Below are 21337 nucleotides of genomic sequence, written 5' to 3' on the forward strand. Positions count from 1 at the left end.
ATACATATATACACACACACATACATAATACATATATACACACAGACATACATAATACATATATACACACACACATACATAATACATATACACACACACATACATAATACATATACACACACACACACATACATAATACATATATACACACACATACATAATACATATATACACACACACATACATACATACATATATACACACACACATACATACACACACACACACACATACATATATATACACACACATACATACATATATATACACACACATACCATGGTCCACGTGGTCTCGTGGTCCCTAACCCTAACAATATTTTTAATGTCTGAAAATAGTGTGGGTTCGACGGTCGATTTTCTTGAGTTTACGGGATAAAAAACCTGAGTTTCCGGGAGAAAAAAACTCACTAGCCCGTGCTAGAGATTGGCTAACTCAGGAACCGGTTGAAAAAAGGCTTAGAAAAATTTCCTCTAGTCGGCGACTAGATTGAACCACCAAATCCTTTCTTCGTGCGTCAAGCGCAATAGAGTGCATACGCCACTTCTACTGAGTTACCCAGGCTCTCTGATTAATGTCAAGTTTAAGAATTGATGGATTTGTTCTGTTTGGTTTCTGTGGTGAATTTTAGTCTGTTGATGTAACTGTTTAGGACGTTTTTAAGGTGGTGATGTGTGTAGGATTTCCAATGCACAGAATATCGTCCATGTATCTGCCATAAAAGGTGATGCTGGGGGGGGGGGGGGGGGGGGGGGGGGGGCAAGGAATAATTCCGCTAGTTGTCCGCTGATGTTTTGGCCCATAGGGAGTCCGGAGATTTGAATATACATGTTGTTGTTGAACTTGAAGAAGTTTTCCGAAATTATTAGTTTGATTAAGTTTATAATGTCATTAGGCTTTAGTTTAGTATGAGAGTGTAATGTGTGGTCTTCTGTGAGTAGTGTGTGTACGATGTCTAAAGTTCTGGGGACGTCCATATTGGTGTATAAAGAGGCTGCATCCAATGAAGTGAGGATGTCTTCCTGAGATAGGGTTAAGTTATTTATTTTATTGAAAAGGTCATCCGTGTTTATTATCATGAAGTTAGACGTTGTTATTAAGAGTTTGAGAAGTTTCACTACGAATTTTGATAAAGGTGCTATGGTGGTGTTTTTGTAGGAGACTATTGCCCTCATTGGGTACCCACAAAGACGAGTACCACACCCTACACTCTCGTACTAAACTAATGCCTAATGACATTATAAACTTAATCAAACTAATAATCTCGGTAAACTTCTTCAAGTTCAACAACAACATGTATATTCAAATCTTCAGAATCCCTATGGGCCAAAACATCAGCAGACAACTAGCAGAATTATTCCTAGCACACATAGAATCACTCCTACTCCACCCTACCTCCCCCCCCCCCCCCAGCATCACCTTTTATGGCAGATACATGGACAATATTCTGTGCATTGAAAATCCTACACACATCACCACCTTAAAAGCATCCCTAAACAGTTACAGCAACAGACTAAAATTCACCATAGAAACCGAACAGAACAAATCCATCAATTTCTAAAACTTGACATTAATCAGAACAAACAACAAAATAGCCACGAAAATATACTGGAAACTACCTCCATTTCCACTCATACCATCCATATTCCGTTAAAAATTCGGTCATCTTATCACACTTCATAAATGCTTACAAATTTTCAACCAATCATAGTAATCTGAATGCAGAAAAAAAAAAACAACTAACAACTAAACGGGAGGAAGTAACTGGATTTTATGCGGTTATTAAGGGATAACTATCTGTGACAGCATGTAATGGAAAATACTAGGGGTCAGCGAGTGCTTGACCTAGTAATTACATCTGAGGATTTGGCTGTAACAAATATGACCACATTGCCACCAATCGGTGAGAGTGATCATAGGGTCTTAACTTGGGAGGTGGCTAAAGGTGCAGAATTTTCAATTAAGACAGGGTACATGTGGAATTATCGGTTCGGAAAGTATGACAAGCTTAGGAGTTTGATTGGTTCAGTGCCATGGCATGTACAACTGCAAGGACTAGAAGTTGATAGTGCATGGGAGGTAGTTAAGAAGTGCTTGCATGAAGCAATGGCTGACTGTATACCTAGAGTCCGAATAATAAATCAAGTAGGGGTTAAATGGATGAATAACACCATTAAGCTTGAGTTGCAAAAAAAGAAACAACTATGGAGGGAATTTAAGGAGAAGGGTGACCGGCAGGCACATGAACGGTATAAAGCGCAGGCCAGAAGGGTGACGAGTGTGGTAAGAAAAGCAAAAAAGGATTACGAAAGAACATTGGCCATGCAGGCTAAAGAGAATCCTAAACAGTTTTTTAGATATGTAGCAAGTAAAAGGAAAAATGTACATGGCAGATTGATTTTAAAGAATGCCGATGGTAGGGAGGTATCTGAATCAGTTGAGATAGTTGAGTTACTGAGTGAGCAGCACTTTGCAAAAGTATATCATCCAGGTGGTGACATTGCAGAAACGAATAAAGCAGTAGATTATACGGGAATTGTGGTTAATGAAGTGGAGGTGAGTAGTCTATTGCATAACCTCAATGTCAATACATCTGTGGGATTGGATGGTATACCAGCTCGTGTTGTACGAGAAGCAGCTAAAGAATTGTCAGTACCCTTGACCATTTTGTTTAATTTGAGTCTCGGGTCTGGGTTAGTCCCGAGCGGGTGGAAAGAGGGGAAAATAGTTCCACTGCATAAAGGTGGTTCCAAGACTGCTGTTGTAAATTACCGACCGATTAGCATATCAGGAATCATTGTCAAGGTCTTAGAGAAAATAGTCAAGAGGAAAATACAAGATTGGATAGAAGAAAATGGGATACTGTATCGGGGACAGCATGGTTTTGTGAAGGGTAGGTCATGCCTCAGTAACTTGCTCACGTATTATAACACAGTGACGGCGGAACTGGATAAGGGTAATGGGTTTACGGTGATTCTACTGGACCTTGCCAAGGCCTTTGACAGGATTCCACATGGAATTCTAATCAGTAAATTGCAGCATATGGGAATGGACATAGGGTTGGTGAGATGGATAGGAGGGTGGTTGACGGAGAGATATCAGAGAGTGGTTTACTCGGGAGTAGAGTCCACAAGACGGCCTGTGACTAGTGGTGTGCCACAAGGATCTGTTCTTAGACCACTGCTGTTTAATTTGTTCATAAATGATATAGGAAATTGATCTGAGAGGAACAGTTCATTTGTTTGCGGATGATGCAAAGTTGGGTAGGGCAATAGTGAATGCTGATGACGTCAAAATTTTGCAGGATGATTTGGATAGATTGGAGGTCTGGGCTAAGGAGAATGGATGTCAGTTTAATGTGGCAAAATGTAAGGTTATGCATTTTGGGGTGAAAAGATTGGCAGCAGTTTACTGCATTGGTGGAACCGTGCTCCAGGAAATTGATGAGGCACGAGATTTAGGAGTGTTGGTAGATAAGGAATTGAAATTTAGGGGACACATTGCAAAAGTGACCAAAACAGCTCATCAAATCACTTGGTTGCTGAAGAATACGTTGACAAGCAGAGACAAGCAGGTTATTGTTCCTCTGTATCGAGCCTTGATAAGACCCCATCTAGACTACTGTGCTCAGATTTGGTCACCTAGGTTTCTTCTTGATGGGGAGGAGGTGGAGAGGATCCAGAGGCGAGTGACCAAGATGATAGCAGGTCTGTGGAATGAACCGTATGAGAACAGGTTGAGGATTTGTGGGTTGCAAAAATTGGTTGATAGGCGGAGAAGGGGAGATATGATTGAGACATTCAAATTACTGAAAGGTTTCTATAAAATTAATTCAGAAGATATTTTTGAGAACAGGGCTGGTTGTGGGAGGACTAGGGGACATCCATGGAAACTGGGCAAAAGTGTGGTTAGTAAAGGTGTTAGAGCTGGGTTCTTTACTTTTAGAGTAGTGCATGAGTGGAATGCACTCCCTGAGTCTGTGGTGGATGCTGTGACAGTGAATGAGTTTAAGGCGAGGTATGATAGATACTGTATGAATGTCAAATAGTTGTGATGAATATGATTTGGGGCCTCCCTCGATGAGTCTAATGACTCCCTGGAGTTGCCCGTAATAATAGTAATAATAGTAATAACTAACACAGATCTAAAATCGCAACTATCCTACACAACTAATAAATTATGCAAACAGGACGGCCAAAACCCACCAAACAATCCAATTACCAAAACAACCTTCCCAACACAAAAAATTATCAAACTACCATACACCCAGAACACTTACAAAGCCTACAAATACATCTTCAAACATACTGACTACAAACTGGTATTCACCACTAACTAAAAATTGGCAAATCTCCTAAAACCTACTAAATCTCTCACACACAAAAAGAAAGATTTGAACACCACAACGTAGTCTATAAATTTCCCTGCCAAAAAGACTGTGATATCACCTACACAGGTTCCACCATCAGGTCTTTATGGGCAAGACTATAAGAACACTTCCGTGACTGTAACATCCCTATTCCAGAACATTTAAACACTAAAAAATGCAACATCAAAAAGAAAAATCGAATACAAAGCACAGGGTAAACAGAAATAGCCGTTCACGCTCTTGAACATACCACGCAGATCGACAAGGCCATCATAGTAGACAGACAAGACAATGAAACAATGCTTAGAATATCGAAAACAATAGCCATAAAATGTGACGCGAATTCTATCAATGTCCACAGGCCCTACATAATCTCCGAGGTTTGGAAGCTAAACAATGTAAAATTGAGGTCACAACCCCGACCAATAGGCGATAACACAAACACTTCAAAAGCAGAAACACCTAACTGACCTGACATAGCATCCACTTCCTCCATGAGTTCAGATGACGAACAAGCATAGCCGAAACGGACCGCACCCCCGTCAACCCCCTTTTCCCCACAACTCCCCACCCTCAAAAAATCAGTTGCTGTTTTGAACTGCTTTCGCCCTTTCCCACCCTATATTTAAAAAAATGCTCTGCCCATCCCTAATAATATAATATATATGTATTTATATATATTATACAAAAAAAAAAACGGGTTTTGTTCTATTTTCTTTTTTCTATTTTAATTCTCCCACATTACCTATAATCCCCCCCCCCCCCCCACACACACACTCTTCCTTCTTTCTGCAGTAGTTTGCACATCGCAGAAAGAAGACAAGCCACAACACCCAGGAAAAAAGTATGTGAAATTTCTCTTCCTTTATGCTACATATATTTATTGGTAAATATACATCTACAATGCCCTAAGAATCCGTGAGTAAAAAGCCAATGACATTTAACCAGGGGTACTCCTAAACAGAAGCAGGCAAAATAGCCGTAAATATAATAATCCTTGTCATACTTCCATGATTTCTCAAATATTACTCATAAAATGAAAATCTAATCCAAATAAAGCTCTATTTGGCTTGAAACCTGTTCATGCTTGTTCAAACTGGGAAAAGAAGAAACATAGCTTGTTCTTGTCCCAGTTTCTCTTCCACAATTGTTCAAGAATGCTTACATAAATCTTACCTGGAACACTTAATAGAGAAATTCCTCCGCAAGTCTCAAGGTTAGCTGTATTGCCTTTCTTATAGATGGGTAGGATAAGAGCTCAACTCCAATCATCTTGAATTCGACCTTCTGAAAAGGCCCTCTGAATTATACAATGCAATCACCACAAAACTTTTACACCTCCATATTTGAGCATTTCTAGTTGAATATCATCTATTCTAGTTACCTTTCCACATTTCGATTCTTTGACTCAAGTATTGTATTACTTTTATTTCTTCTTCTCTTCAACGATTAAGCATTTGCCTCTTCCAGCTTCACTGGTCTTTCCATCTTGTCGCTGGTCTTCCTCTCTCTCTCTCTCTCTCTCTCTCTCTTTTCCTTTGATCTATATCTATCCACCTCTTATGGTAGCCAATATCTTTCCATTCTAAATAGATGTTCATTCCCCTCTCTATATTTCTTGATCTTTTCATTTATGTTATAAATACCTAGTTCTTTTCTGATGTCTTCATTTCTTAAGTGGTCCAATTTTGTGCATCCTTTAATTGTTCTTCAAAATCTCATCTCTGCAGCTTGTATTTTACTTTCATCTTTCTTTTCAACAGTCCATGTTTCTAAACCATATAACAGAGTGGGAGAAGCCATTACTTTGCCAATTTTAGCCAAGTTTCTAGCCCTGTTTTTTTTTTTATTCAGTGTCCTTTTAATTGTTCCACAAAAACTTCTGAAATTTCTTTTTTTTCATCTGTATCTTTATCTTTTAGATATGTTATTAAGCAGCCTAAATAATTAAACTGTGTCATTGTTCTATATATTATTTTATTTTCGATAACTATTTTTGATCTAACATGATCCCAACCTTTAAATGCCATGGCTTTTGTTTTCTTTTGTGAAATTTTTAAATCTCATTGTTTAATTTGTAGATTGATTTTTGAAGGTCATCTTCATTGCCTATAATATAATCTCATCATCTCTGCATACAGCATTGTATTGATAACAGTTCTTCTAGTTAACTGGATACATTTAACTAGTGTTAAATGTATCCAGTTAACTAGAAGAATTAATTATGTGCCAAAAAAAATTACTGAAAAAAGACGAGAAAATAATTTAGAGACTCATATGGTCTTTATAGATTACGAGAAAGCTTTTGATAAAATACACAGAGAAAAACTATGGAATATAATGAAAAAACAAGGATATCCATTACATTTGGTACAAGCTATACAAAGTTTATATAAAGATACAAACATACTATTAATTTATTACCAAACTGTAATTGTATGTTTGTATCTTTACATAAACTTTGTATAGCTTGTACCAAATGTAATGGATATCCTTGTTTTTTCATTATATTCCATAGTTTTTCTCTGTGTATTTTATGAAAGGTTTTCTCGTAATCTACACCCTCTGTCCAAAAAGAAACCGAACTTTTCAAAAATAGAAGAAACTAGTGGTGCCATCTTTTTGCTGTCGAAAGCAGCAACCTTCATTAGTGTTGTGTCAACTGTTTATGACATTTGTTTCATTAGAAGCAGAGTTTTTCTCTGTGTATTTTATGAAAGGTTTTCTCGTAATCTACACCCTCTGTCCAAAAAGAAACCGAACTTTTCAAAAATAGAAGAAACTAGTGGTGCCATCTTTTTGCTGTCGAAAGCAGCAACCTTCATTAGTGTTGTGTCAACTGTTTATGACATTTGTTTCATTAGAAGCAGAGTTATAGTGCCAAGAGTGACAGCGTGTTTTGACGAACGGTCGGAAAATGAGTTTTAAACAGAGAGCTGCAATTGACGTTTGTGTTAAACTAAAGTTTTACTGAATACGGTGATGAATGCTTATCCCGTACTCAAGTTTACGAGTGGTTTCAGTGATTTCAAAGTGGTTGTGAGACGCTTGAGGACGACGAAAAGCCGGGCCATCCAAAAACTGGACTGAGCAAAGTTAACATCCAAAAAGTGCATGAATTCATCAAAGATAACCCGAAATTGTCCATGAGATTGATTGAAGATGAATAGGGGATTCCAAAATCAACTGTGCACAACATTTTGACCGAGAGTTTGGGCCTTTATAAATTGAATTCACGATTTGTTCCCCACAAGTTGACCGACGACCAAAAAATGTATCAAATTGAACACTGCAAGGACCTCTTTAAAACTGCTTGTAAGCACTCAAACTTCCTTGAAACGATCATTACCGGTGACAAAACGTGATGTTTTGAGTGAGTCCGAAACAAAGTGCCAAAGTGCTGAGTGGAGACCACCAGAAGAGGGGCATTTTGGAGAAGTCAAAAGTAAAGATAATGCTGATTTGTTTCTATGATTCCAAGGGCATTATTCACGAAGAATTCGTTCTACCTGGCCAAACAGTCAATGGTGAGTTTTATCTAGAAGTTTTGAAGCAACTGATACCGAGAATTCGTTGCAAAGGCATGAATATCGTGATACAGGCAGTTGGTCACTTTTGCACAATAAAGCACCATTTCATCGTTTGAACATTGTGAGACAGTTTTTGAGCAAAAACCAAGTTTCCATGTTGGATCACTCGCCGTATTCACCTGATTTAGCACCCTGCGACTTCTTTCTCTTCCCCCAACTTCATTCGCCGATGAAAGGAAAGCAATAGGACACCATTGAAAATGTACAAGCGGCAGTAATCACGACCCTCAACAGTATCCCAAAAACCAATATAAAAAACTCATTTAACAAATTAATCGATCGTGCCAAACACTCTATCGAAGCTGAGGGAAAGTATATTGATTGAAATAAATTATTTGAATAATTATAATTGGCCTGTGTTTTACTTTCTATCAAAAGTTTGGTTTCTTTTTGGACAGAGGGTGTATAAAGACCATATGAGTCTCTAAATTAAATTCTCGTCTTTTTTCAATAATTTGTTTTAGCACATAAATATTGTCCATACAAAGTCTTTCATGTCTGAAACCATTTTGTTCTTCTCAGAGTAGATTGTGTGCAATATTTCTTTTATTCAGGATTTTACTATACATTTTGTAGCCTCTATGTAATAAACTTATTCCTCTGTAATTTCCACAATCATCTCCGTCTCCTTTCTTAAAGCTAGATACAACCTTAGCCGTTAACCAATCTGATGGAATCTCATTTTCTCCAACAGTTATTTATTAATTTTAAGAATCTGTGATGTAAATATTCTTCACCATATTCCTAAAGCTCTGTATTTATACTAATCTGGTAGATTTTCTATTTTTTTTATACCTTTATTGTTTCTTTTAGTTCTTCCAATTTTACTGGTTCGATAACAGTGACGATTTCTTCATTATTATTTTTTGTTATTAAATTTGGGTTACACCATAAATTCTTATAAAGTTCTATCCATTGTTTCTCTTGTATTATGTTGATTTGTGCTGTATCTCTTTCTTTGTTGTTCAATTTCCTTAATATTTTATTGGCAATGTCTTGTCTTCTATTTTATTAATAAATCCGTCCGAAGAATCTTGGTCTGTATCATGATTTTAGCTATATTTCTTTTGTTTTTGTATGTTTCTTCTGTTTCCTTTGTATATTCTTGAAGGAATGCTTTGTATGCCATTGGTTTTTCTTTTATTGCATTTTCTATATCTGTGTTCTAGATTTTTAATGTTTTTCTTTTAAATATTTTATTTTTCTTTCCCAGTACTTCAGAGAATGCTTTATGGATTATCTTTATTAAAGTTTTCCATTTTTCTTCTATATCTTCACTGATTTGGCTTCTTTTAGATAATCTGTTAATCACGATTGATACAGCATTCAAATGCTTTCTATTTTGTAATAGATATACTTTGTATACTTGTTCTATTTATTGTTTTTTTCTTATTTACTTCCTTTCTCCATTTTGCTAGTATTTCTATTTTAGAGACTACCAAATAATGATCTGAAAAAAATTTCACTTACTCTGTAAACACGTACACCTCTGACAAGTGGAGCTAATTTTTAATTGGTAATGATATAATAAATTATAGATCTTGTTCCTCTGCCATTCGAAATATGTTTATTCATATTATTTTTTTGGAAAAAAATATAAAATATTGGCTATTTTAAAATTATTGAAAGTACAGAATACCTGACCATTGTTATTCATGCAAATTTCTCCATATTTTCCTAAGACATTTGGATTGGATACTTTCCAACTTTAGCATTAAGATCTCCTGCTATTAATATATAGTTATTTTTATTACATTTAGTTAACTATTTTTGTAGTTCCTCATAAAATTGTTCGAAATGTTTTTAATGTAACTGTCATAATTCTATCATTTACAAAATTGTTCTTTCATATTCTATCTTTCCATTTATTATCAATTAAACTAGCCACACTCATCTATCTTTTGTTCTTTAATTTCTTTTTTGTTTCAGTTATCATGGCTATATTAATATTTTTAGTTGTTTTACCAATTCTAATTCCTTTGTTGTTTGGTTCGTACATTCCACGTGACTACTTTTAAAATGTCCGAGATTCCTAATAATTTATCTTTATTCTTTCTTGGTTATTTTCCATTGTTTTGGTCCAATGAATTTTCCCAGTTCAAGCATCTGAGTTATAGAAATTTTTTACTTTTTAAGTACAAAATCTCCAACCTGGAGGACCAAGGTCTCTCTCTCTTAGTCTGGCCCCTATCTCTTGACCAACCTGGGAGGCCCTACCCAGGATTGGCCTTCTCTATAAAGGGGCCTGGGTGCAAGAAACTTTTTGGGGCCCTAAAATATTTTTCAAAGGTAAAAATTAAAGGATTCGAAATAAACATATTGTAAAACCTCTTACCTGCAAATGATTTTGGCACAGGAAAACAAAAAAAAACATTCGAAATATAATACGTTTCCGCAAATGTGTACCGACTGTGCCCCTTCGATCGTGGGGCCCAGGTGCATTGCACCCACTGCACCCCCAAGATGGCTGGCCCTACCAGTAGCTTAATTACTGCTGATATAGTTCTTGAGGTCATTGGTGCGTGCAAGCCTCCTTACTGTGTCAAGGCAGATATATCATTAAGGAGAATTGATATTCCTCTTGTTTGCATTTCTCTTGAAAATTTTTACTAGTTCTGTCATTGCTTGTCTCATTTTCAGGTAATTACTCCAGACATCTGGGATATCCTTATCTTCAGTTTTCATGTCATCTGTATCATCTATGATTCCATTTACTGAGACTATTTCCTCCATTTCTGAGCTTTTTAAATAGCTTCCAGAACATTTTGCTTATTTACATTTACATTTTATATTTACATTTTAACTCATTTCATCCTATTGTTCTATCTTTGATTTTTAAAAGAGTTCACAAATTAGATACTATTTTACCCAAATTATTCAATGCAATATAAGAATATACCCTAAGTGAACTAGTGGTAACATCAAACAAAAAAGCTAGAAAAAAATTTGAACAAACTAAATCCAGTAGCAAATAAAGTATATTATGAGGGTTGTTTGAAAAGTTTGGTAAATTTCTAATAGACGACACAATTCATTCATTCATACCAGTGTCAGCATGTATCATCTTTTTCAAGGACCCCCTGTCAAAATTTTAGCCACGTGCAATGTGCAGTTCTCGTTTGGCAAACATTTAAAATGGCAGTGTTTGCATTTTTCATAAAAATGGAGAAAAATGAGTTTCATGCAGTGATAAAACACTTTTATTTGAAGTGGATGGCTGTGCAGATCAAAGCCGAGTTGCATGCAGTTCATGGGGACTCTGCACTAGCATTAAAGACTATTTATTTTTGGATAAATGAGTTTAAACATGGTTGTAAGTTCATCGAAGATGAAGCGCATTCTGAATGCCCGACTGAGGTGACTACGAAGGAAATGATTGACAAAATTCCATATTGCTATGGAAGACCGCTGAGTGAAAGTGCATGAGATTGCCGAGATTGTAGATATCTCAACTGAATGGGTATATAATATCCTACGTGAAAAATTCACAGGAAAAAACTGTGCGCACGAAGTGACTTGCGACTTCTTGTTCCCAAACTAAAAAATTTGGTTCAGTGGGAAAAAATTTTCTTCAAACGAGGATGCCATCAAGGCTGTCAATGACTATTTTGCACAATTTGACAAATCCTACTTTTTAGATGGGATGAAAAAATTGGAAACTCCACCAAATGTGTAGACTTCAATAGAGACTATGAAGAGAATAAAGGTGATTTTTTTCCAAAAAAATGTGTTTACCTTATTTTTTTTTAGGAAACTTTTCAAACAATCCTCGTATATATAAGCTTTGGAAAAACAAATACCTAAGAAAACCAGATAGTAGAATAACAAACAAAAAAAAAAACCATAATAAAATACAGCAAGTACAAGAATAAACAGAACTTTTACATTCTGAAAAATTAGAGTATATGAAGAAATAAAATGAATTCAGCTAAGTCAGATGGCTTTTGGCAAACTGAAGAAATCTCCTGAGTTAATAAAAGAAAAATCTGAAAACAGAGCCAAACTTTTTAATCAATTTTTCATCCTGATTATGATATACAGACCAGAAACATGGCAAATAACCAAACAAATACTAGACAGAATGAGAAAAATTGAGTGTGAAATTAAGAGAACCATGCTAAACATCAAACTACATGATAAAATAAAGAATGAAGATAAAAGAAAAGAAATAGGTTTAGATATACAGGAAGATACTTTAAAGTCAAATGGAAATGGGCAGAACACATTGGACAGGTGAAAAGTGATCAATGGACAATCAATTAGTGGGACCATATCAGGACAAATGCATGGATGACAGACAGGCGATTTAATGCTGATGGCTGGAGAATATTGGCATTGTGAAGTCTTAGAATAAAGAGATAAGTAATAGCATAACATGGATTTCAAAAGCTAGTCTTAATAAGCATTCTTCTTCATTTTCTTCTTGATAAATCAACTTAAAGCATAAAAAAAAAAAAATTTAAAGCAGCAAGCAAGAATCAAGTAAATATTACACTGGAATAGACTTAAGATAATTCAAGATGTAACATTTAAAATTACTAAAATTAATATATCAACTAAATTTCATTACTTTTGGAAAAATTCTTACCACACAAAACGACCAAACCGACAAGTCTTCAAAAGTTACTTTCTACAAAATAAAAAAAAAGTTTATGACTTTACCTATGGCAATTTTTTATGTTTATATATATATATATATATATATATATTAAGAAACCATATTTTATTTAAATCAACTGCATGTATTATATATACACACACACACACACACACACTAGGGGGGGGGGGCTTTGGTCTGTTATAATTACCAGCTTTATAGTTCAACATAAACCCTTTCTTGACAGAGAATTCCTCAAGTTTGGCAACTTCACAGAAGACTGCATGGTCATTTTCCCAACTGGAGGCAGAGTGTCTGTCATGATTATAAATATATCTTTTGATGCTATAACCAGATCCACTCTCAAACCTCTGGTCTCCTCTATAACATGTTGTTTCATGTAATTATTGCTTATAAACTGTATCAATCCTGCTTCCATCTTGCCAAGCTCCCCTTTCCTCCCTGCAATCTATGTCTCCATAGTTGAAGTATAGCATAATAATTGCTTGGCTTGCACTCAATGTGCTAATCTGTTGATGCATGACATCTACATCTTCCTATAGACTCCTCAGTCTATAGCAGCACCTATTGGCTTCTATCTCACACCAGACAGTCTCAAATGAACCATTGCTCTCAGACCTAAAATCCTCTTTAACTTCTAATTTTGTTGGTTGTATTTCTTCAGCTATCACCAACAATACCCCACCTCCTATCCTAATTTCACTATCCTCTGTGAAAATACAATACCCTTTATATTCTATTCCTGTAACTATATTCTTTTTTTTTAACTATATCTATCTTGTAACTATATCTTTTTCTGTCAACCAGGGCTCACTGATACCCACAGTTGAGCTGACCAATGCCAAATATTTCTCTCCCTTATTCATGATACTTCTATCATTTATGTATATACATTTCAACATGTACCCCTTGTATCCACAATTATTACCCCTGTGTAATGTCATCAACCTGTTCAAATCAGGAACCTGTGAAATTGCATAATCATTTCTACACATACACTCATTTATCCTAGGAGGGAAGACATGCTTGATTACATCCCTTCTAAAATCTCTATTTTCCCTGGTTTTTCACTTCCAAACTCTCATTAAACAATACTTTCTTCAAACATCTAATCCCAAAACTATTTATTTGGGTAATACCAGATTAATGTGGATGATTTACATAGAATATCTGGAGAGAGGGAAGAATGAGAGGCCATTCCTGGAAGCTGTATAAGGTGGGTGTGAGCAAGGGGATGAGAAGTAGATTTATTGCATAGAGAGTGGTGGGTGATTGGAAAGCATTGCCTGAGATTGTGGTGAGTGCAGGGACAGTGAATGTATTTAAATATTTAATATGTATTCACTAAAGACATTTCTGTGACAGATGAAATACTAGAAGAATTAAAACAGTTTTTAATCCTTTCCCAGTGCTGTGAATACTCCATTAAGCCTCCAACATAATGAGCACAACCTATAAGTTAAAAATGTCTGTATGCTCTTGATAACCCCTACAAATTTTTTGCAGGGGTTATCAAGTTATCTTATAGTTCCACAGAACAATGGATATCAATTTAAGAAACACTCCTCTAGACTTTTTTTTTATGTTGCTCCCACCCACAAAAGGTTATTTACAAACCTGTAACACATTTTGTACCACAGGTGGGCTAAGGATTTTATTTCTATTTTTATATATTTTTGTAATTTTTTTTACATAGCTTGAAAAACTGCTCTAGAGACCAAACTTTGAACTTTTTCAAGCCACTTCACGCCTCCAATAAGCTGGGTAGTGATCTCACACTGAGCGATGAAATTCATCTCTAGCCGAAAAACTATCTACACATACACACACTGCATAATCCACCATCCAGTAATAAAACAGGTCTTCTACATGTCTTCTCTGGCCAATTTGATGGTATGCAAGATGAAAAGTACAAATTTCCAGGAATAAAAATCCTGATATCTCCACATGAGATTGGATAACTCGCCTTCAATTGAAAAAAGTCCATATATAAAGATTCCTCTCATAATGACAAGAAACAAACTCATGTCTTTTCCAACTGACTGGAGCTCCTGTTGTTCTTCAAAGTGCACTATGGAGACTTATTTTTTTTTAAATATATAGTTCATTTTTTTTTATGTAATCCAGAAACCATCTCTAAAAAACATGGAAGTTCTTCAGGCTGTCACTAAGCAGGGTGATGGTCATACACCGGGCAAGGAAAGTCATCTCCTTTAAATTAACCAATCCTTGCATGTCAAATAGGTCTTCAGGTAGAGCATCATATAATTGTATCTTCACTTATCTGACCTTTCAATTACCCAAATGGCAAAGTGTTTTTCTGCTATGGTTGGATAAATTGTAGTTTACAATATTTGTCATGATACTGATAGTTACACAAGGTAATAATTGGACATGGTATTAAAAAAAAAAAAAAAAAAAAGCTTATAAAATTACCAGGATCAAGAATGAACACACAACTATGATATATTAAGTGACCATGGTATAGTCTACCCAGAATGACATACTCTGACTAGTGAGATATTTGTGTGATGTGAGCAAGCATAAAATTTTTCATGCAATGATTATCAATTTAGGTATAACCTGATTGTTCTCTTTTGAACTAATAAAAAAAAAATACAAAATAATTTTGAATACCATCCTAAAAGTACAGTATATATTATATATAATATCACCAAATTCAATTTATATACTTTATAAATGGTTATTTAACATATAAGACATACCACCACAGATAGATAGCCAAGAAGAAAAAATAAACCTGTTTTTTGTTTATTCTTTCCTATTCAACAAACAAAGGGGGGAAAAAATGTTCTATTTAACTTTAGTGTTAAACTTTGAAGAAGTGATGATTAGCCACTGCACATCTTAAGAGACTTGGAGAATTACTGATGCCATTTTAACAATAGTTCTGATGAGTATAATAATATAAATGCTTTTGCCAGGGAACACTGAAGGCTAAGATTCTGACAAAAAAAATTCTCATGCTGTCTAGAAATTTTGGAACTATCAAAAGCAAGAATAAGAGAAAAGAAAGAAGACAAGACAAGAATGAATTTTGTTTAATGAAGTTATCAGCTATTCATTGAAAGATGATTTGAAAATTGGATTATCAAACAAAAAAGAAAAGCGCAATAATCAGCCAAGTTGCAGAATGATTTGCAAATGGACAAATCCATTAATAGGCAACAGAGAGTAGGTGAAAAGAAAAAAGCCCCGTAATACTCCAACATTAACTGTACAGGTGGAGAGATAAAGAGCAAGAACCTTATGACAGGAGCTTACTGAAGATGTTATGTCAAATGTGTGTTATGCCTAAACTTTGACAAATCACTACTTCATCAACTACCTGACTTTTTTCCAAATACAGATACCATAAGCAAAAAGATTCCATATTCAATAACAAAATCCATACTGGTATGGATTTTTGTAGTAGAAGGATGTTAGTCAGTGATTATGGGAGAATGATAAACACTGAGGTATATAGTAGAGATTTTTAATGAACAGTTCATCAATGTATTCCATTCTTGTGATTGTAACATAATGCAGAACTTGAGACCAGTGGAAATCGGGGAAAAACCAATAATGGTGAGTGAGCAGGAGGTATATGAGGAATTGAGTAAACTTGATGTTAATAAGCTGGGACTTGATGGTATATCACCTAATGTCTTCAGGGAATGTGCCAGGGAGTTAACATCAATAATATACATTTTTAACATGAGTCTTAGATTGGCCCAAGTTCCAAAGGGGTGGAAAGATGGCAAAATTGTTCTGCTTCATAAAGGGGATGATAAGACTAAGGCTTCAAATTATAGGCCAATCTGCTTGTCAGGAGTTATGGTCAAGGTGCTGGAGAAGCTAGTGAGGACTGAGTTGAGAGTAGCAGAATTCTCTTTAATGGACAACATGGGTTTGATAAAGGAAGATCATGTTTTAGCAATCTGATTAATTATTATAACAAGGTGATGCATTGGACAAGGGGGATACATATACAGAAATTTCTTTAGATTTTGCAAAGGCTTTTAATAGATTGCTACATGACAAACTAGTAGTTAAACTGGAACAGATAGGGTTTGATAGTAGATTAGTGCATTGGATTGGAGATTGGCTTTCTGAAGTGACGTCCTAGAATAGAAAAGTCACTAGTGGCATACTCCAAGAATCTGTTATGGGGTCATTGTTGTTAAATTTGTGTATAAATGATACTGGAAAGAGCTTAAATGGTGATATACAGTTGTTTACAGATGATGCAAAGTTGGAGAGAGTTATGAGAACAAGAGCAGATGTTGAAGCTTTTCAAAGGATCGAAATAGACTGTCTTAATGAGCAAGTATGTGGGGATGTCAGTTTAAAGTTGAAAAGTGTAAGGTTTTAAAATTTGGGTATAGAATTAGTGGGGATATTTGAGAGAAGATGGAGGAGATGAAAGATCTGATGGTGGATAGGGATTGAAATTTCATGGATATTTTGCTAAAATTGTGAAGACGACACAGCAGATAATAGGAATGATGTGGAGAACACCACCATGTAGAAGTAAGGATGTTATGATTCCATTGTACAAGGCTTTGATCAGGCCACATATTGATTACAGCACACAAATTTGGTCACCTGGTTTTCGAAAGGATGATGAGATATTGGAGAGGGTTTAGAGATGATTGAGTAAGCTGATTTCTGGTCTCTGGAATATGAGGACAAATTGAGAGAATGCAAACAGAGCTTAGTGGATAGAAGGAAGAGGAGGCATGATGTATAAATTGGTAAGGGGTAATTACCAGATTAACGTGGATGATTTCCACAGAATATCTGGAGAGAGGGAAGAATGAGAGGCCATTACTGGAAGCTGTATAAGGTGAGTGTGAGCAAGGGGATGAGAAGTAGATTTATTGCATAGAGAGTGGTGGGTGATTGGAAAGCATTGCCTGAGATTGTGGTGAGTGCAGGGAGAGTGAATGTATTTAAGTCAGGGTATAATGAGTTATGCATGTGAGAGCAGGACCACCCATGATGAGTCTCTTGCCTCCATGGAGGTCTGTTAATAATAATAATCCATAAAACAAATCTAGTTATAATCTTTCTTTCTTTGTTCACAGTTAATGAAATGAGAATGAAATTGGGGGAAGAATAGTGATGAACCACTTATTGAATTTCCATGTACTCCTTGAACTGCTTTGGCTATGTTGATTATTTTGTTTGTATAGAGCTGTACAGGATTAGGATCTATTTCTTGCAAGGCTGCTGTAATTGCTGGAAGGTAAAGATGCGAGTGGGTGTCAGTTTGGTATTGGGGCAGTTGTTGCAGTTTCTACATGTTCTTGTATCATCTGTATTGATCTTCATTCCTCTATAATGTCCTGTTCGTAGTCTTGCTATCGTGGTGGATGTCTTTCTGTCAGCATTGACTTCGGGAATTTGATGTTGTATAACTGATTTCAGTGGAATTAGTTTAGCTTTTGCTAGTGCGTTAGCATCAGCAAGAGTTATCATGTGAGCTTCTTAGTTGAGTTCTCTAGCCTCTTTTGCTAATTTATCAGCTGCTTCATTGTAATCAATGTTGAATGTCTTCTCGAGCCAGTAGGCCTTCCGGAAGGAAAAACTGAAACATCTCCATGTGATGGCTAACTCACTCTTAGTTAAAAAACCCACTTAAAGTTCCCTGCATTGTAAATGGAATTCAAACACAGATCTTTCCAACCAAAGCATACTGGAGCTATACATGTCTGCAAGGAGATGTGCTTTGCATAAAGGGAGATACTGAGATAAGGGGTGATGAGAGCTTGGTCCACCTTTGCTATGAGTTGCACCACCTTACCTCAGTCCTGAAGATATTTTCAGGTGCAAACTTTGTTTGTTTACACTTGGATAAAGGATTAAACTAAATTTATTATAGTCTAACCAAGTGCAAAATGACTCTGAACAATAATGATGGTCTAAAAATCCCAAACATATGGAAAGCATATATTCGACCCACGGAACCTTCCTCTCTAAGAGCAACTATAAACAGGACTATAGAAAATCCAGGATCCTAAATCAAAAATAACAATTGTAATGTTAAAAATAGGACATCATTGTTACTGAAAGAAAACTATCTGTAAGAAAGAATGTTTATTCATGTTATCATAAATAGAATTTAGCTTGATGTAGTTTATAAATAATTTTTTTTTTTTTTCACTAGAGGTTATGTGTATGCTCCAGATGATGATCTTGATATGAAGATCTAGACGTTGGGATATTAAAAGAGTTATTTATAACACAGTTGTAAAGTCCATAAGTTCTAAAATGAATGCTGATCACCATGTAACACTAAAAGAAAGGATTATGATAATTCATGGAGATTCGACCCACAAGCGATGCAATCGATACGGTAAGCTGAAGATTAATGTTTCTAGTTTGATCAATCGACTGGCTTTTTTAAAACGGTGTAGGGACAGCAACATCATTCCAAACTGCATCTAACTAAAGAGAAAATTCACCTCAACAAAGGCACAACGAATATACCGTTGGGATATTAAAAGAGTTATTTATAACACGGTTGTAAAGTCCATAATTTTTAAAATGAATGCTGATCACTGTGTAACACTAAAAGAAAGGAGAAGAAAATAGTGCTGGTAAATAAGAAGGTACAGGTGCCAGTAAACAAGACAATACAAGTGTTATTATGGAAGAAAATACAAAGGATAGTAAGCAAGTGAATGCTGTTAATGAGATAGATATCTGAACCAAAAGTAATGTTAGTGAAGTTCAGAAACAAGATTAAATGTATGCTGCATGAGATTAACAACTTTTGGAAGGAAGTCGTATGGCACACAAAAGAATCAAGTGTAAGAAAGCAAGGGAAAGAGATAATGAAAGATTCCAGACTGGCATATTCTTTAATGATTAAAGAACATGGGAGAATCCATTTTCATTAATTTGGTGAAAGAGAGAGAGAATCCACAAGGTTTGCTTTCCAAAGGGAAGCTGAGCAGGGTGACTGAAGCTTTGGATATAAAAGATAAATGACCAGAATAGTCAGTGGAACTCTACAAATAATTTGGCTGGACAGGAGCATGTAAGGATTGATGTTAAAAGGTTACTGAAGACTAAAAGAAAACAGTAAGGCGAGAAACAATGATCAGTGTGCAGCCCAGGTACAATAGTGATGAGCTGAGACAGCAAGCAAAAATGAATGGAATATCGATGGAACTGTGTGAAAAGGAGAGCAGTTTGTGAATATGTGGGATGGATCTAAGGGAAGGATAGAACTAAATGGGAGTGATGGATTGCAGGTTTGAATAGGTAAGATAAGCAATCTAAAGAAATTTTCTAGAAGAAGATAATGGATGAGGTAGTGATAGTTGGACAGATGGAGAACAGTGAGATACCAGTGGGGAGAAAGAGTATACAAGATAGACCTAAAACTGGGGAGGAGAAATGCAGCCAAAACAACTAAAGCAGTATATTTTACATGCACTCTTCTGGATAGTTTGCCTCTTTGCTAAGCAAAAACCCAAGTTTCACTGGTAGTGAGCAACTATGTCATAGACAGCATGGATACCAGAAAAAGTAGTGATGTGCATATGTGTGGAAGGGGGGAACCAAAAAAGGGGGTGAATGACCTGACAAACACAGGAATCAGATGACTCCAGGGAAAACACGAATGGTTATGATAAAGAAGAAGGAATGTAGTTTTGACGTGCTAGAATCATGGTACCACAAACTGGTCTGGATGCAGGCTAAAAAATGTATTATTACTGCATCTATTTACAAATGTCTAGTGCATTAAAGAGAAATTTGTTATACTGACAGCTGATTTTCTTAAAAGTAAATGCAGGTGAAAAAGTGTATTATGGTAGAACAGAAATGTGATTTCATGCACATGACATAATGGAGCAGAGATGGAGAGACATGGTGTTTTTCATGAAGGTAAGATGGAATAGACAGGATGTGGGAGGAGAGGAGTGATAATGTGGATATGAAAGGGAGGGGAAAATATTTAAAAGGAAATATTTAGTGGGATGTTGTTACATGCCTGAAAACATGATGAGGAATGTTCACACAAATAAAAGCACTGCAAGTGATTTTTAATCATGAAAATATAGTGGAATGAAGAGAGCATTTAGAAAAAAGAAAAACAAATTTCTTGAAACTTTAGGTGTTTTGTAATTGAAAGTTAAAGCACACAAAAATACAATCTTTAACATCAAAGTTGTCTTGGTACTTCACTACTTAAGAGACGAACTGTGCCTAGAAGCTCGTACATTCACCTTTATTAGTACTTTTGATTATAGTTTCAATGATGTCAGCTGCTTTGAATTGCTGGTTCTCATCAGATACTGCAGAAGTACAGCACCCACAAAATACTATTTCAAAGCACTCTTCAGCTGAACAGTGAAAATACCAATAGAAGGAGCAAAGAGCAAACAGAGTATTTAAAAGGGAGTGAATCTGTGTGTGAGAGAAAGAGAGAGAGAGAGTGGGAGGTCATAAGATAACTGGAATATCCTTTATTTTGGGATAGCATCAAGCATTTTTTGAGAGATATTTAGTTCATCACCCCCAAATGTGGGAACCCTATTCTAAAATTGAACATTGAGATCTATATCATGTTAGTAGTTATACAAAAGTATTGTACTGAATGGAAGAGTATGCCTTGTGGAGAATGAAAGAACGGATATGGTGTGATTATGTGTCTGGAAAAGTCACTAGCGTAAGCCAGCCTAAGAAGAGAAATAGCTTATTTGGAGATATTTCTCTTCTTAGGCTGGCTTACAGGAAGGAACT

General features: G+C 35.7%; 1 protein-coding gene across 1 annotated transcript in view; it reads right to left on the minus strand.

The window, feature by feature from the left end:
* Positions 1 to 21337, minus strand: part of LOC150095193 (xaa-Pro aminopeptidase 1-like) — a 606338-nt gene that overhangs the window by 562161 nt on the left and 22840 nt on the right. Inside the window, exon 2 of the mRNA XM_090410814.1 lies at positions 12548 to 12589. The gene's annotated coding sequence lies outside the window, so the exon portion shown is untranslated. The remainder of the gene's footprint in view (positions 1 to 12547; positions 12590 to 21337) is intronic.

This window comes from Typopeltis vanoorti, chromosome 20 (assembly GCF_054136105.1).
Source record: "Typopeltis vanoorti isolate ZY-2024b chromosome 20, IOZ_Tvanoo_1.0, whole genome shotgun sequence".
Taxonomy (NCBI): Eukaryota; Metazoa; Arthropoda; class Arachnida; order Uropygi; family Thelyphonidae; genus Typopeltis; species Typopeltis vanoorti.